Raw genomic sequence first — 9,768 nt, 5'->3', positions numbered from 1 at the left:
ACTATGATCTTAACATGTACTTCTCAGTTATTGTCTTCTCCCATCCCCCACATGGGGCAGGAGGGCTAAGAGTGGCCTGGAGTTGTGTATTTCCTTTCTTCTATGAGAAAGGTTATAGGAGGTTGGAATTGAGCATTTCCCTTCCTCCATATGCAAGGCTAGAGTGGTTGAAATTGGGTATTTTTCTTTCCCCAGATTGATTAGGCTCTGAAAACAAACAAACAAACAAATAATAGTTTAGATTCTGGTAAAATAGTTTCTCTTGAGGGCAGATAATGTTACAAAGAAAAGAATGTTCTGGCATACTTCACAATAGTTCCTTCTCCTCTCACTCTGCCAGAAGTACCGGGGGATTTTTCTCTATATTAACTGTGAGACTCTAGTCCAGGTCTCATAGGTAAAATTCACAGAAGTAGGTGGGCCACCCATTGACTGGGCCCATTGGGGTTGTTAACTCTGAGAGTTAAACATCCTGAGCCTCCAGCAATTCATTGATTATAGTTTAGGCTTTCCTGTTCTGCTAAACTATTACTAAATAGTTATAGTTACTAAATAATAGTTACTAAAAAATTATGCTGCATTAAGTTTTGTTGACAGAAATGGTTATGTTTAGTATGGAAAACAGAAAATCTAAGTGGGAGTGAGGGCAGAAATGATAGTGTCAAGTACCTAAAGTACCTATGGAAATAGATTTATATTTTTTCTATGTGGCCCCATGGGCCATGAAAGAAAAATCTAAGGATATAAAATTCAAGTCAAGTCAGGGTATTTCTTTTTCTAACTCCCAGATATTTTTTTATTTTTATTTTTTTTATTAACATATAATGTATTATTTGTTTCAGAGGTACGGGTCTGTGATTCATCAGTCTTACACAATTCACAGTGCTCACCATAGCATATACCCTCCCCAAAGTCCATCACCCAGCCACTCCATCCCTTCCATTGCCCTCCACTCCAACAACCCTCAGTATGTTTTCTATGGTTAAGAGTCTCTCATGGTTTGTCTCCCTCTCTGTTTTTGTCTTGTTTCATTTTTCCCTCCCTTTCTCTATGATCCTCTGTCTTGTTTCTCAAGTTCCTCATATCAGTGAGATCATATCATACATGTCTTTCTCTGATTGACTTATTTTGCTTAGCATAATAACCTCTAGTTCCATTCACGTCATTGCAAATGGCAAGATGTCATTTTTTTTGATGGCTGCATAATACTCCATTGTGTGTGTGTGTGTGTGTGTGTGTGTGTACACACACCACATTTTCTTTATCCATTCATCTGTTGATGGACATCTTGGCTCTTTCCATAGTTTGGCTATTGTGGACATTGCTGATATAAATGTTAGGGTGCATGTTCCCCTTCGGATCACTACATTTGTATCTTTGGGGTAAATACCCAGTAGTGCAATTGCTGGGTTGTAGGGCAGCCTATTTGCAACTTTTTGAGGAACCTCCATACTGTTTTCCAGAGTGGCTGCACCAGCTTGCATTCCCACCAACAGTGTAGGAGGGTTCCCCTTTCTCCGCATCCCCGCCAACATCTGTCATTTACTGACTTGTTAATTTTAGCCATTCTGACTGGTGTGAGGTGGTATCTCATTGAGGTTTTGATTTGGATTTCCCTGATGTCGAGTGATGTTGAGCAATTTTTCTTGTGTCTTTTGGCCATTTGGATATCTTTTTTTGGAAAAATGTCCGTTCATGTCTTCTGCCCATTTCTTGATTGGATTCTTTGATCTTTGGGTGTTGAGTTTGATAAGTTCTTTATAGATGATATGACACTTTATGTGTAAAACCCAAAGACTCCACCCCAAAACTGCTAGAACTCATACAGGAATTCAGTAAAATGGCAGGATATAAAATCAATGCACAGAAATCAGTTGAATTTTTATACAAAAACAACAAGACAGAAGAAAGAGAAATTAAGGAGTTGATCCCCTTTACAATTACACCCAAAACCATAAGATACCTAGGAATAAATCTAACCAAGAAGGCAAAGAATCTGTACTCAGAAAACTATAAACTACTCATGAAAGAAATTGAGGAAGACACAAAGAAATAGAAAAACATTCCATGCTCATGGATTGGAAGAACAAATACTGTGAAAATGTCTATGTTGCCTAGAGCAATCTACACATTTAATTCAATCCTTATCAATTTTTTCACAGAAATGGAATAAATAATCCTAAAATTTGTTTGGGACCAGAAAGGACCCTAAATAGCCAAAGGAATGTTGAGAAAGAAAAGCAAAGCTCGTGGCATCACAATTCCGGAGTTCGAGCTCTATTACAAAGCTGTAATCATCAAGACAGTACGGTACTGGCACAAAAACAGACACATCAATCAATGGAACAGAATAGAGAGCCCAGAAATGGACCCTCAACTCAATGGTCAAATAATCTTTGACAAAGCAGGTAAGAACATCCAATGGAAAAAAGTCTCTTCAACAAATGGTGTTGGGAAAATTGGACAGCCACATGCAGAAGAATGAAACTGGACCATTTCTTACCACACACAAAAATAGACTCAAAGTTGTTGAAAGACCTAAATGTGAGACAGGAATCCATCAAAATCCTAGAGGAGAACACAGGCAGCAACCTCTTCGACCTCAGCCACAGCAACCTCTTCCTAGACACATCGCCAAAGGCAAGGGAAGCAAGGGCAAAAATGAACTATTGGTACTTCATCAAGATAAAAAGCTTTTGCACAGGAAAGGAAACAGTCAACAAAACCAAAAGACAACTGACAGAATGGGAGAAGATATTTGCAAATGACATATCAGATAAAGGGCTAGTATCCAAAATCTATAAAGAACTTGCCAAACAACACCCAAAGAACAAAGAATCCAATCAAGAAATGGGCAGAAGACATGAACAGACATTTTTCCAAAGAAGACATCCAAATGGCCAACAGACACATGAAAAAGTGCTCAACATCACTCGGCATCAGGGAAATCCAAATCAAAACCTCAATGAGATACGACCTCACACCAGTCAGAATGGCTAATATTAACAAGTCAGGAAATGACAGATATTGGCGAGGATGCAGAGAAAGGGGAACCCTCCTACACTGTTGGTGGGAATGCAAGCTGGTGCAGCCACTCTGGAAAACAGTATGGAGGTTCCTCAAAAAGTTGAAAATAGAGCTACCCTACAACCCAGCAATTGCACTACTGGGAATTTACCCCAAAGATACAAATGTAGGGATCCGAAGGGGTACATGCACCCCAATGTTTATAGCAGCAACGTCCACAATAGCCAAACTATGGAAAGAGCCAAGATGTCCATTGGCAGATGAATGGATAAAGAAGAAGTGGTATATATATATATAATGGAATATTATGCAGCCATCAAAAATGAAATCTTGCCATTTGCAATGATGTGGATGGAAGTAGAGGGTATTATGCTAAACAAAATAAGACAATCAGAGAAAGACATGTATCATATGATCTCACTGATATGGGGAACTCTTAATCTCAGGAAATAAACTGAGGGTTGCTGGAGTGGTGGGGGTGGGAGGGATGGGGTGGCTGGGTGATAGATATTGCGGAGGGTATGTGCTACGGTGAGTGCTGTGAATTGTGTAAGACTGATGAATCACAGACCTGTTCCTCTGAAACAAATAATACATTATATGTTAAAAAAAAAAAAGAAGATAATAGGAAGGGAAAAATGAAGGGAGGGAAATTGGAGGGGGAGACGAACCATGAGAGACTATGGACTCTGAGAAACAAACTGAGGATTCTAGAGGGGAGGAGTGTGGGGGAGTAGGTTAGCCTGGTGATGGGTACTAAAGAGGGCACGTATATGAAACAATGAATCATGGAACACTACATCAAAAAGTAATGATGTAATGTATGGTGATTAACAAAACATAATAAAGTAGAATTAAATTAAAATAGACTCAAAATGGATGAAAGACCTAAATGTGAGACAGGAATCCATCAAAATCCTTGAGGAGAACACAGGCAGCAACCTCTTCGACCTCAGCCGCAGCAACCTCTTCCTAGACTCATCGCCAAAGGCAAGGGAAGCAAGGGCAAAAATGAACTATTGGGACTTCATCAAGATAAAAAGCTTTTGCACAGCAAAGGAAACAGTCAACAAAACCAAAAGACAACCGACAGAATGGGAGAAGATATTTGCAAATGACATATGAATAAAGGGTTAATATCCAAAATCTATAGCTCCCAGATATTATCAGAATGAATGGATAATCTTGGGAAGTATTTAACATTTACTTTTTGTGCTACTCAAGCAGTCTGGTAAACCACTCAGTGAAGACACTGTCAAATGGATTTAAGCATTGAATGAGAGTATATTCTGGAGCAGTCATTCTTATTTTTATGTTAAAGAGTAAATTTTTCACATTAGGATTATTGGCAGAGATGGACTCAAAATTGCATTAACTGTATTATCTATTGATAAACAATAGTGGAATCACCGCTAGAGAATGACACAGTGTTTGGAAAGTATCCACAGTTACAACTGGCCTTGTTTTTTGACTCTTTATCATTGGGATACCATTTGAGTAGAACTGTTTATTTTCCTGGATGCACTTTCCCAAACATTCAGGTTGGATAAATATGATGCTTTCAGAACCATCTTGAAATTTTACTAAGTACTTACAAGAGTTATTTCAGTATCTGTTTGACAATGTTCTCAACATTCTGTGTAACAGGCATTGCTGGTAACAAAATATATCTCTGTTTTGGAGAACAAGACAATATCCACATCAGTCAAAAATTTTTAACTGCAGGTGCATTACTTCCCAGGTAGTAATATCACTTTGGTTGTAACATCTGACCTTTGACCTCAGCGTATTTTTAATTGTATAATAAATTCACATATAGTAAAGGAGATACTGCTTCAAAATGGCAGCCGTGTATTTGCTATTTAAACTTTTAAAAAGTTTTATTATTTCAAAATTAAAAAATCCCTAATAGTTCCAAAGTAGAATGATATTAGACATATTTAGAACTATTTTAGATTAATATTTAGAACAGGATTAGCCAAATATAATGCTGTCTGTGTTGGTAGGATGTCTGATATGCTTCTAGGTAGACTTGATCCATATGTTCTGGAAAATTTACATGAGTTCTTTGTACTGAATATATGTTACTTTTTTTCTGAAAGGATTAAGGTGAAGATAAACAGGTGTATGAGTTGCTCAAAATGCATAAAAACTAATAGTGATAATTTTTTTACATCTCATTATGTCGTTAACATCTTGGGATTTCCTCTTTACTACAAATAATCTATTTCAATATGTACTTGCTTTATTGTAATATATGTTTTAAAATACATATGCATAACTTAAATATTTATAAGTTCAAATAGATATTTTAGTGTTATAACCCTCAAGGAAACTGGGGTTTCTTCCCTGCAGTGTGGCAAAATCAGAGTTAGCAATTATTGTTTTTAAGTTTCTGTATTTTAGTCATACAATCTGGCAGATTGCAAGCATACTGTTTTTCTGTTGGAAATGGGAAAATGCTCATGACGTTGTCTTAGGCAAGGCTTCCAGCCTAAAAGGGCAGGATATATCTGAGCTGCTAATTTTGCCAGTTCAGACTTTATCCTCTTTGTGGAGAAAATCAGAGGGATATCAGTTGATACCAGTGCCAATTATAGAAATGTTATAGTTGATGCCTTTGAAAGTCTTATGTTAATTTGACACTTCATTAGTTGGAAATTTTTCCCCTTGTTTCCAGCTTCCACCTTCCTAGTTTAAATCTAGAAAACAACCACAGTAACAGCATCTTTGTCAGCTACTTCACATTTGGAGAACTGAACACTGTAACTCAGCTTGGCGGAAGGTGATAACATTGGACTGATTCATCTTCTGAGCCTTTTGTTGAGGGTAGTTACTAGTAATTGGACTACTTCTATGTGCAGAATCCGTGGGTTAGCTTCCCCCTCTGATGGAAAAAACCTGGATTTTGCTGGCTAGCTAGCAAATGCAAAATTAAGCAATTTTGCTGGGAGCTAAATATATACAGTTAAGTGTGTGTGACTATTACACAGCTACAGAAAGATCCACATGCCAGTTTATTTGCTTATGGTGTTTTGGAAAATGGAATCCTTTAGAGAGAGAGAAAGAGAAAGCACAGACTTTCAACTCCATTGATTTTAATTAAGACTACCAAACACTGTAAAATTCATGAATCTGATGAGACAGAAGAGATTACACAATAGGTACAGGGACCAGTGGCTAGTCCTTAATTACCAGAAATTGACAAGACAATGACCTGTCAAGTTAATGGAAATTATTTTTCATAAAGCGGGGATGGTATGGCAGCATGATATTAAAGTTTAGAGGAAAAAGAAGCCTGGACTAAAAAAAAAGTTCCTTGTCATTATTAATGAGTATGTATGAAAAGATAGAGACATAGAAAATGCTGATGATGTATTAAGTGGAAAAAAGAGGAGGTAGAAAATAGTGTAATCTGTGTGTTTCCATATTAGTGAATTTTTTAAAATTGAAGTGTAGTTGACATACATCATTACATTAGTTTCAGGTGTACAGCAAAGTGATTCAGCAACTTTATATATTATGCTATGCTCACCACAAGTGTTGCTACCCTGTCACCATACAACGTTATTACAATAACATTGACTATATTCCCTGTGCTGTACCTTTCATCCCTATGGCTTATTCCATAACTGGAACTTTGTACCTCCTACTCCCCTTCGCCCAGTTGCCCGCTTCCCAACCCCTCTCTTCCCTGGCAACCATCAGTTTGTTTTCTGTATTTATGGGTCTGTTTCTGCTTCTTGTTGTTGTTGGTTAGTTGATTTATAATCATTTGTTTTGTTTTTAGATTCCACATGTAAGTGGAACTATTTGGTATTTATCTTTGTCTGACTTACTTCACTTAGCATAATACCCTCTAGGTCCATCCATGTTGTTGCAAATGGCAACCCCTCATTCCTTTTTATGACTGGGTAATATTCCATTCTATATATCTATTTTGGTGAAATTTAGATACACAGAGCCATTTTGATATGTTCCACTAATGCAGGATGTATGTATATAGTCACTTATCTTTTATTTAGTGGGTTTTTTTTTTCAGGTAATCATTAGATTGCCCTATCTGCTGTGCTAGAAAAGAATCTGGTATTGCTTCTCTGCCATTTTGCCAAACACAGAAAGATCTGTGTCTGAACAGTGCACCAGTGCCATTCTTTTTCAATGCACCCAGTGTTACTGTCAAAGGCTGGTCATGTAAAGCTTCACACTTGTCTACTGCTACTGGGTTAATCTTGCTGGTTGAAGCCCCAGGCAGTGTGGTGCCCATAAAGCATCAGTAATAGAGTCCCATGTTCTATCCTTACTCTACAACACACAATGATGGAGTTAGTAAGACTGGGTTTGGAGGAGTTTTAGCAAGAGAACTCTGCTGGCTCAGCCAACACAAATTCTTGTTCTTCTGAGCTGGTCCCAAGTCACTGGGTTAAGCCATCATGGATTATATCAGTATGTATCTCTAATTTCACATCCAGGGTGTAGTGACTGGAATTTAAGTCCCTTTTCTCTTCTGTTTCTAATAGCCTGCTTTCTCCCTGTATTGCCCACATTTTGCTTTCTAATCAGTTAAGTCTAATTTCAGGATAATGAATGGCCAACAGTCTTAAATTCACATATCACAGAGGACAAAAGTTAGCACTTAAAAGATAAGTAAAAATCAGCATCTCTGATTTAAAAACAAAACAGAAGCAAACAAGCCCCTGAAAATCATAAATTATCTATTGATTCAGTGATCTAAGTTTCTGTCTTCATATGTACATGTACTTAAAAAATATCAAGATACTAAACTGATAAGAACAGATACTACACTTGATCTTAGCCAAAAGGCCGAGAAGCGATCAAGAACCATATGATCCTCTCAGTAGATGCAGAAAAAGCATTTGACAAAGTGCAGCATCCTTTCTTGATCAAAACTCTTCAGAGTATAGGGATAGAGGGTACACACCTCAATATCATAAAAGCCATCTATGAAAAACACACAGCACATATCATTCTTGATGGGGAAAGACTGAGAGCTTTCCCCCTAAGGTCAGGAATGTGGCAGGGATGTCCCTATCACCACTGCTATTCAGCATAGTATTAGACGTCCTAGCCACAGCAATCAGACAACAAAAAGAAAAATAAAAGGCATCCAAATCGGCAAAGAAGAAGTCAAACTCTCACTCTTTGCAGATGATATGATACTTTATGTGTAAACCCCAAAGACTTCACCCCAAAACTGCTAGAACTCCTACAGGAATTTAGTAAAGTGGCAGGATATAAAATCAATGCACAGAAGTCAGTGGCATTCCTATACACCAACAACAAGACAGAAAAAAGAGAAATTAAGGCGTTGATCTCATTTACAATTGCACCCAAAACCATAAGATACCGAGGAATAAATCTAACCAAAGAGGCAAAGAATCTGTACTCAGAAAACTATAAAATACTCATGAAAGAAATTGAGGAAGACACAAAGAAATGGAAAAACGTTCCATGCTCATGGATTGGAAGAACAAATATTGTGAAGATGTCAATGCTACCTAGAGCAATCTACACATTTAATGCAATCCCTATCAAAATACCATCCACTTTTTTCAAAGAAATGGAACAAATAATCCTAAAATTTGTATGGAACCAGAAAAGACCCCGAATAGCCAGAGGAATGTTGAAAAAGAAAAGCAAAGCTGGCGGCATCACAATTCCGGACTTCCAGCTCTACTACAAAGCTGTCATCATCAAGACAGTATGGTACTGGCACAAAAACAGACACATAGATCAATGGAACAGAATAGAGAGCCCAGAAATGGACCCTCAACTCTATGGTCAACTAATCTTTGACAAAGCAGGTAAGAACGTCCAATGGAAAAAATACAGTCTCTTCAACAAATGGTATTGGGAAAATTGGACAGCCACATGCAAAAGAATGAAACTGGACCATTTCCTTACACCACACACAAAAATAGACTCCAAATGGTTGAAAGACCTCAATGTGAGACAGGAGTCCTTCAAAATCCTTGAGGAGAACTCAGGCAGCAACCTCTTCGACCTCAGCCACAGCAACCTCTTCCTAGACACATCGCCAAAGGCAAGGGAGGCAAGGGCAAAAATGAACTATTGGGACTTCATCAAGATAAAAAGCTTTTGCACAGCAAAGGAAACAGTCAACAAAACCAAAAGACAACCGACAGAATGGGAGAAGGTATTTGCAAATGACATATCAGGTAAAGGGCTAGTATCCAAAATCTATAAAGAACTTGCCAAACTCAACACCCAAAGAACAAAGAATCCAATCAAGAAATGGGCAGAAGACATGAACAGACATTTTTCCAAAGAAGACATCCAAATGGCCAACAGACACATGAAAAAGTGCTCAACATTGCTCGGCATCAGGGAAATCCAAATCAAAACCTCAATGAGATACGACCTCACACCAGTCAGAATGACTAATATTAACAAGTCAGGAAATGACAGATATTGGCGAGGATGCGGAGAAAGGGGAACCCTCCTACACTGTTGGTGGGAATGCAAGCTGGTGCAGCCACTCTGGAAAACAGTATGGAGGTTCCTCAAAAAGTTGAAAATAGAGCTACCCTATGACCCAGCAATTGCACTACTGGGAATTTACCCCAAAGATACAAATGTAGGGATCCGAAGGGGTACGTGCACCCTGATGTTTATAGCAGCAATGTCCACAATAGTCAAACTGTGGAAAGAGCCAAGATGTGCATCGACAGATGAATGGATAAAGAAGAAGTGGTATAT

The 9,768-nt window shown here is 38.0% G+C and overlaps 1 pseudogene; it reads right to left on the bottom strand.

The window, feature by feature from the left end:
* Positions 1-7,759: 7,759 nt before the first annotated feature.
* Positions 7,760-7,863, bottom strand: LOC123323270 (annotated as a pseudogene).
* Between the last annotated feature and the right edge of the window lie 1,905 nt (positions 7,864-9,768).

The sequence above is a fragment of the Neomonachus schauinslandi genome, chromosome 1 (assembly GCF_002201575.2).
Source record: "Neomonachus schauinslandi chromosome 1, ASM220157v2, whole genome shotgun sequence".
In the NCBI taxonomy this organism is placed as follows: domain Eukaryota; kingdom Metazoa; phylum Chordata; class Mammalia; order Carnivora; family Phocidae; genus Neomonachus; species Neomonachus schauinslandi.
Note: the sequence above shows the minus strand (reverse complement) of the source record. Positions and strands in the feature narration are given on the sequence as shown.